At 40.7% G+C, this 7,573-nt stretch overlaps 1 long non-coding RNA gene across 1 annotated transcript; it reads left to right on the top strand.

The window, feature by feature from the left end:
- Positions 1–317: 317 nt before the first annotated feature.
- On the top strand, positions 318–4,068 carry LOC125943655 (uncharacterized). Its single transcript, XR_007465820.1, has 3 exons — positions 318–463; positions 2,123–2,164; positions 2,988–4,068. It is a non-coding gene; the product is annotated as an uncharacterized LOC125943655 (long non-coding RNA).
- Positions 4,069–7,573: the final 3,505 nt, after the last annotated feature.

Here is a 7,573-nt window from a genome sequence, read left to right as displayed (position 1 = left end):
GCGCACACAGGGCGCGACATTTGCGACGTTTGAATTTTGCACTATTTCCCGCGCGCTCCGTACGTGCCCGGCCGGCGCATTGCGTTACCGCGATAAAGAAAATAGTTCCTCAAGGAAGCTAAGCAGAAAACTTTCATACTCCTGCAAACTACATAAATTGTTAAGAAATACCTTTATGTTCCAAGATTGGTTAATAAATATTGCAATTCATGTCTATGAAAGCGTGGATTTGTAAGCGCGTTTTTGTGTGAATGCGCGCTTGCGCTGTTGACTCTTTGGCGCATTCCAGAACTTTGTGCGTGCGGTGGTATGTGTGCGGGTTGCGTGATGAGTTTGCTGCGTTTTCTGTGCCCTTTGCCTCGTTGTGACATCTTTGGTATATTTCAACCTGTTGCTCGCTCTTTATGGGCTACTCGTTGCCTCGTAGATCACCATGATCGCCTCCGACTCAGCCAAATCGAAGGTGAGTGAGTGTTTCGAATTCCACTTGCTCGTTCATTGCGACGCCATCAGCAAAAGTGCGTACAGAGCCCGTGCGTGTCTTCCACGCGCCTCTGTGCTCGTTTTCATTACTAGTACTATCCTTCCGTTGCGAGAATTGGTTGTGCAGCACTAGATTTGTGATATTGAGCATGAAGTTTTGTCCTGATTTAACTTCACAGCGCGCTTGCGGCGACGTAAAGCAGCTATGTGGAGCCAGCTAAAACAGGGCATGTTGTGCGCGCCACGAATTTTGGTACGGTGTTCCAGCACCGATTGAAATTAGCCTTATTAATGAGCGCTCGTGCTCTGCCGTTTTGGTGGGCAGCTATGTGGAGCCAGCTGAAACAGGGCATGTTGTGTGCGCCACGTTCTTTGGTACGGTGTTCCAGCACCGATTGAAATTAGTCTTATTAATGAGCGCTCGTGCTTTGCCGTTTTGGTGGAAACAATGCGGCGTGAAATAATCCCAACTGTACTGTAATCAAGTATATTTCGTTCGCGCAACGCCGTCCATTGACGTGCATCTACTACATGGCGTGTCGGGATCGGCGAAAATATGCGCGGGGCGTTTTGCCGTTCGAATCTATTCTGCTGCGCTGTTCGCTTCAGGATCGAGTGCCCAGAGTCCGCTGACACGCCGTGCGGTAGACACGCGCTGTGGCGCGATAATAATAATGAATTGCAAGGGCGTATATGTGATTCTATGTGATAGGTGAGATAAAAAAGGGCTGATGCCAGTGATTGCTGTGAAATCATCAGGTTATGTGTGGTTTGTTTTCCGCCGGTAGGCGCGCGGTGAACTTCTTTTTAGCCATTATCTCCCTTCGACGCCATCGAGTACTTCGCGCTAACGCCTTCGCGTAGGCGCTCTATATTCAGGGAAAAGGCAGATTCTGTGGGATTCTATGTTCTGCTTTAGAGGGATGAAACATTCAAAATAACGTCATCGTGTGAAGTTTCAGCCTTTGGCCCTTCAGTAACTCATTGATTTAACTAAGTTCGAAAATCAGTAAAGGAACGAGATGCTTGGGCATATTTGCCGTGTCGTCCCACTGTGCTTCCAGTGGCATGTAGGCGTTATCGACAAATGTAAAAAATTAGCAAGGCTTTTTATGACATAGAAGTAGACAGCTATGTCAATAAGTTATTTTGCTTTGAATTCACATTCTAAAGAGGAGAGAGAGTGAAAGGGGAGCGTATCCTTGTGGACTAAATGACGCTTTGACATAAGCTTGGAACAATGGTTTGTTGGTGGAGCAGTTCTGTGGAATACTTAGAGAGTAAGCAAACTGCAGTAGGAGCAGTTAGACGGGGAGTAAAAAAATGCAACACTGGTTTTATATGAACGAGCTACCTTTAAGATGTGGCCACAACAGTTCAGTAGATGAGCAAAATAATTTTAAAATTTTGGAGACAGTTAAGTAGAGGAGCAAAATAATTTAAAAATTTTGGAGAGAAATTAAAAATAATTTATTTGCCCACCTCACACTGCCAGTGGCAAGAGCAGCCATGCTTTAATGTTTTCAATCAGTCATTTATATCCATCCATTTATGTCGGCCTAATCGTCCATGTAGATGTTTTGATTGTTGCATTTGAGTTATCGTGGCATCACATTTTAATACTGACATCTGTTTTCAGAATCAAAATGAGCCTGGAGACACCACAGCCGGAATGCGAAAGGTGAATTCTTTGGCCATTCATCGTCTAGCGTCACCATGATCAAATGCACTGTTGCCAGGAGAATGTATTGCCGGGAGGTATTCTCCTTAAGATTTAGTAAAACTGCTAGCATTAAGTGCCTCCTTTGCGGTTTTGCATAGCCTTTGATTTGCGAGTCGATTAATTTATTTAATGAGGTGGGCAGTTGGCACACCCTGCCTTTGTGTCTTATGTACACATTCAGCTGAGTAGGTCTGAGACACAGCAAGCGAATCTGATGTGTAGTGGTAATCGCATTAACGTCGACAGCTATCTTACTGTTTGAGCTGCTACTGCTGCTTGCCAACACAAGCAGCAGTTGCCCAAGATGGCGTGAAAGAGGTTCATTGAAGAGTGGCACATACTCTGAGTCACACACTCAGAGATCCAAGCAGTTCCATTAGATGGTTATTAACCCACTTCCCTCAGCATAGCAGCCCTACCCATTAGGCCATTGACCACCTAGTGACACAAATTGGCTGGAAAATACTTAGAGGCAGACGCCCGAAAGTATGTGAAGTATCCTAAAAATGCTACTTGCATTAAAGTTTTCGATGCTTTGGTTTACTTACTATTTTATTTTGTACTGGGTGAATCCTTGTTTTTCTGAAGCACATGGCATCCTAACAGGATAACAAGCTATGGCATTAGTTTTAGTTGTTTTTATTAGTTACATTAGTTGGCATTTTAGGTCTGGAGCAGGCAGTATTTCTGTGATTTATTTGGAGTGTGGCTGTTGTGTAAATGTGCTTAAAATCCTTAAACTACCTCACTAATATTTACCTAAATGTGCCGTTTCACATAGGTTGGAGAAGTGCTCATTCACATGATTTTGGCACAGATTGCGATGGTGGACCAGGCAAGTTTGCAACGGCCTTGATTCACCATGTGTTCACAGAGAACCTCATGGGCCACTCACTTCTCGAAAACACCACCACCAATAGGCAAAAAGAGGCTCTTGGCCTTATCAGGGTCAACGCTGTTATAGGCAAGTACCGTACATCCTTTTTCCCATTGCATTTTTGCATTCACATTTTGTACTTGGAATTACCAGCTTGCTATTAGCGCAACAAATGATTTTCAAGTAGCCTGTGTCTGCAACTACGTGCTACAATAGCCTACTATTTGGAATGAATGTTCATTTGATCTCAAGTCTCTAACGCCTCCCTACTAAAGTGCTAAATTTTAAAAGCAGCCTTAACTGCCAGAAGTGATTGGTGGCTACAACTGACAAAGTTAGGTGTATTTGCACATTAGTTGCTCTACTTGACTGTCCATGCAATGAACAGTTGCAATGAAGCAACTACCAATCTGAAGCATGCTACCAATCTGGTGGTATAGTGGGTGTGCTTAAGTAGCCTGAAAGTGTTGTTATAATATAGGAATTGTGGAGAAGCTATGCTCAAGTGCAGTTACTGCTCAACTCGAGGGACAGCACTTCCACCAAATTTCAGCAATCAAAATGGCCCTCCAGATTCTGTAACACAAAACATAGTGGTTTCACCTATTTCGACAGACCACATTGAATTAAAGTTGCTCCAGTCTCGAAGGAGGTCCATGTGGTGGCAGACAGTAGCCTTTTAGCAGAGGGAGCTTAAGTTATGGGGCATAATTGTTTGGTTGTTTCGATCAAAGCAACAATAAGAAGAGTTGCCAACTTCGTTGTCAACATTGCTATGTTTAGCAATGTTCATTCATTCTATGCACTCAACCTATTAAGATCCAATTTATCACATTGTATTCTAGGATGTGGAAAAAACAAGGGTATTTATTTGACTTTTCCTCACGTTCCCATAAAATGATCAGTACTCAATAGGCCCTTGGCAGCTACTATATAAAGCTTCTTACAGAACATGAGGCATATCCACAGCTCCCACTCTGAAATTGTTGGAAATGTCTCCTGCTTTCTTACTTCAAGGACGCACTTGCCTGTTTTCAGCGTTATTATAAACCAGTGATCAAGTACTATGGGTTTACATTTATCAAAGATTGAATGAGCTTTGTAGGTGTTCATGTTTAACCCTTTGAGGATCACATATTTTCTGGAAATACGTCCCCCAATTTAAGCGTTATATTTTTATTCTGGATTGTTCTTCAGAGTGACCTTTCAAGAAAAAAAATGGGTAAATAATTTTTTAGGTCAGAAAGTGACAAAGCTTTCTTAGTGTCCGCTGTTTTACACCATGTTTATTGTAGCATGCAGGGCAAACTAGCATAATCACATTTTTTAAATGCAATGACACTCACAAAACATTAAACTAGGTGAATACTCCCAAACTACTTCAGTGATGGGCACCATAGGGTAAAGAGAAATATCAGTTTTAGAAGAAGCCAAGGGGCAACAGCACAATCAGGATTTTTGTAGAAGTCGCAGAAGGTTACAGAATCTGTAATGTGATGCTTGGGGACACTTCATTCTTAAAAGGTATGCTTATTTATATGTTCTTTCGCCGCCTCATATTTATGGCCGTGACCACACGATTTGTTTCCACCACTCTACATGCATGGCAGTGACCCTCAAAGGATTAGCAGAGCCAGTCCACTTGCATATTTCTCTTGTAAGAATGAGCATTTCTTCGTATTTCTTCTTCGCATTTATTTGTGTTAGTGTAACCAGGTCGGCGTGCAACTGCAGTAAATCCTCGTTATAAGCAGTATTTTCTTTTAAGTAGAGAGGCATAAGAATGGCCATCATAAGGCGAGAAGTGCACTCCAGTATCATATGAGCTCGTAAAACAAATTCAGATATACCATACTCAATTCTGGCCGCATAACCGTATTTGGAACAACTCCTGCAAGGAAAAGTGCAATAAACTGCTGCACATTTTGATTATGATTGTTGAGAGAACTAATTTTAGTTTGCCAGTAGTCTACCTTTAAGTTTTTTCACCAACAGTATGAAGTCTTTTTTCCACCATTTTGTTCCTAAGCAAGCAACATTCACATTTTTCACACCAAGGATATTCATGAAGTTATTCTGCCACAGTGGGCTTTTCCTGTTTGCCTTCTGCATATTGTACTAAGTGGAGTCCTCCGGCGCCACTCCACTTTGAAAGCTGGCCATTCTGCAGATTTGAACTCGTGAAAACTTTGAATAAACAAAACAAATGAAAGTTTCATTATAACAGGGAATACTGCATGTCGCACATTTGCATGTGGAACATTGATCTTAAACCTCATGCTGTTTTCCCTTTTTTTAAAGGCTTTACCTGTCACAGGTTTCCTGGGACAAACATGGCCCACATTAAGAACACACTGGCCTCACTTCTCGCAAGGGACCTGAAGTGTCCAGAAGAGCTCAAGTCTGTGGACAGTTCAAGTGCTGTGCACTTGCAGCCCTCAACATTTTTTTATTATTATGATGTTTCTAGTCACCTGAAAAGCCCAGGTTGGATGGTTCAGACACAAGTACTGTGTTGTGATTAATAATTAATTGCACTAGTGTTGCGCTTTGTATTTTAGTACATTTTACGTAAATTTTTAATATATTTCTACAAAATATAGTGTTTCTTGACTATTTTATTTCATAGGTATCTCGGGTCTTTCATGCCAAGACTGTTCCATGAAGGCACACCATTTCAAGTTTGTTTGATAAAGTAAAAGTAGGCGCAGTGAGAAATTTTACAGAAAATTAGGTTTCATACATACACCGGAAAGTGGAATCTGTGCTATTGTCAGAGTGGTTCTGTTTAAGAAAAACTACATATTGTAGTAATGGTTTATTTTGCTATTTCAAAACAGTAAGAATTAATAGGTAAAAGTTTGCTTAAATTCAGAGTGCAACAACAGTTCTCGGGCAAGGCAGTGATGTGCTTTCTTTCACGTACGCATGAAATCTGATTTCTTGCAAATTCTTTCATTCTAACTTGTTTTGCAGCACTCAAAAATTAAAACAAATTTTCTCATGCCAGTTCCATTTAAGTCTTCCAGCAGGTAACTAATGGCCACTGTCTATCAGAGAAAAATCTTAAGTAGTAAAAGTGAATAAATCGCTTGGTATGTAATGACCTGCCCAGGAACCTAGTAATGATGGCAGAAAATGCAACTGGATCGTGCAACAAGCAATACAGCACAATAAACTGCTGCCATGGCACAACTTATTGTAATTGCCATGTCGTTTCAGAGGTAGATAACGTTTAGTGAAATGGGCACACATAATTTAACCAATAAGTAAGAGTCCCAGTGGGCTCACGCAAATAGTGCCATGATTATTAAGTTACTGGCTACCAAATAGAGGAAGCAAGTACTTTTTAAATGTTTTTACTGTAATGCTTGTATATTATTTCTGTTCTATTTATTTCAATTTTCAGAAATGTTTTACTTTAGGGCCACGCAAACTTTACATCTCTCAGTACTCAACTTTGTTATTGTATCAAGCTGCTGGCAGTTTGTAGATTGCGTTAGGATTTTTTTTGATCTCAAGGCACACATGGCTGTACAGTTAACAAATGTTTGGCTTCAATAAACAATTCATCTAGAAAAAAAATGCTTTTTGTCCGCATCAACTTGAGCTGTTGATTTCATGAAGGAGTATTGATTTTGTGTGTTAAGCCAATTTAAAAACTGGCATAATGGTTCTGCTAGCAGCTCTATAATATGTTTTATTACAGGCTATATCTATAAGTGGTTTTGATCCCTGGGTGACCCAGGTCTGCAATACAAAAGTGCCTGCATTTAAGTTTGCTCCTGTCCTCTAGTATGCAAGGACCACATCATTATGGCATCAATGGTAATGCTATGAGACTCAACGTAGCTCAGCGGTATTTAAAGAAAAGTCTAGTGCAGTTTTCAACACTACTCACCAAACAGCATATTTAAGTGGGCCCTCAAGTGATTTCAATAGTGATGTTCAACACTGCTCCAATAATATTTAAATGGTGTTGCACTATTGACTAAGATTGCACGTTAGGCTTGTTGGTATAACACAATGGAGGCAGAAGGTGTCGTGCATCAGAAACAGGACACAAGAGGATGAACACAGACAACACATGTTTGGCACTTAACGTGTGTGTTGTCTGTGTTCTTCCTCTTGTGTCCTGTTTCTGATACGTAGCACCTTTTGCCTCCATCAAGCAATATTGACGTTTAACGCTCATCCAATAATACTTCAATGCGGTTTCAATATTGATGTTCAACAATGCTTCAATAATATCTCAGTGGGGTTTCAATATTGATGTTCAATACTGCTCCAATAATATTTCAATGGGGTTTCAATATTGACATTCAACACAGTTCCAACATTATGTCAATGGGGTTTCAATATTGGCATTCATTATATTTCAACAATGTCTCAACAGGTTTCAATATTGACATTCAACACATCTTCAACAGTTCTTCAATGGGCTTTCAATATTGGAATTCAACATGGTTTCAACATCATCAATGACTTCT

The sequence above is a fragment of the Dermacentor silvarum genome, chromosome 2 (assembly GCF_013339745.2).
Source record: "Dermacentor silvarum isolate Dsil-2018 chromosome 2, BIME_Dsil_1.4, whole genome shotgun sequence".
In the NCBI taxonomy this organism is placed as follows: Eukaryota; Metazoa; Arthropoda; class Arachnida; order Ixodida; family Ixodidae; genus Dermacentor; species Dermacentor silvarum.
Note: the sequence above shows the minus strand (reverse complement) of the source record. Positions and strands in the feature narration are given on the sequence as shown.